This window comes from Fragaria vesca, unplaced genomic scaffold, assembly GCF_000184155.1.
Source record: "Fragaria vesca subsp. vesca unplaced genomic scaffold, FraVesHawaii_1.0 scf0513155, whole genome shotgun sequence".
NCBI classification, from domain to species: domain Eukaryota; kingdom Viridiplantae; phylum Streptophyta; class Magnoliopsida; order Rosales; family Rosaceae; genus Fragaria; species Fragaria vesca.
Window position 1 is genome coordinate 590082 of NW_004443447.1, and position 480 is coordinate 590561.

Below are 480 nucleotides of genomic sequence, written 5' to 3' on the forward strand. Positions count from 1 at the left end.
ACCCCCTAATTTCATTCACATCTCCTCACAATTTCATTTATCTTTCTCACAGTTCTAATCCGTCTCCGCCTCCTCCCTCCTCCTACGCCGCCACGTACCACCACATCGTGAATCCGAAACCGAGCCATAACCACAACAAACCCACATACATACAGAGATTCAATGTGAGTATAAACGCGGAACCGTACATTACCTCGACGATTTGGTGGTGGGTTCGACTCTAGGAGGCGGCGGCGGCGAGTTGAAGGAGTTGGACGGAGGGGTCAGGTACGGGCAATTCGGAGAGGGAGGAGACCGGAGGGCTGGGTGATGGTGAGGGAAAGAATAAGTTGTTGAGGTAGATGGGTTATGTGGGAGAGAGAGAACAAAGAAGAGAGGGAAGAATTTGAAGTGGGAGAGAGAGAGAGAGGGCTAGCTGGGTGATGGTGAGGGAAAGAATAAATGGTTGAGGTGGATGGGTTCTATGGGAGAGAGAGAATG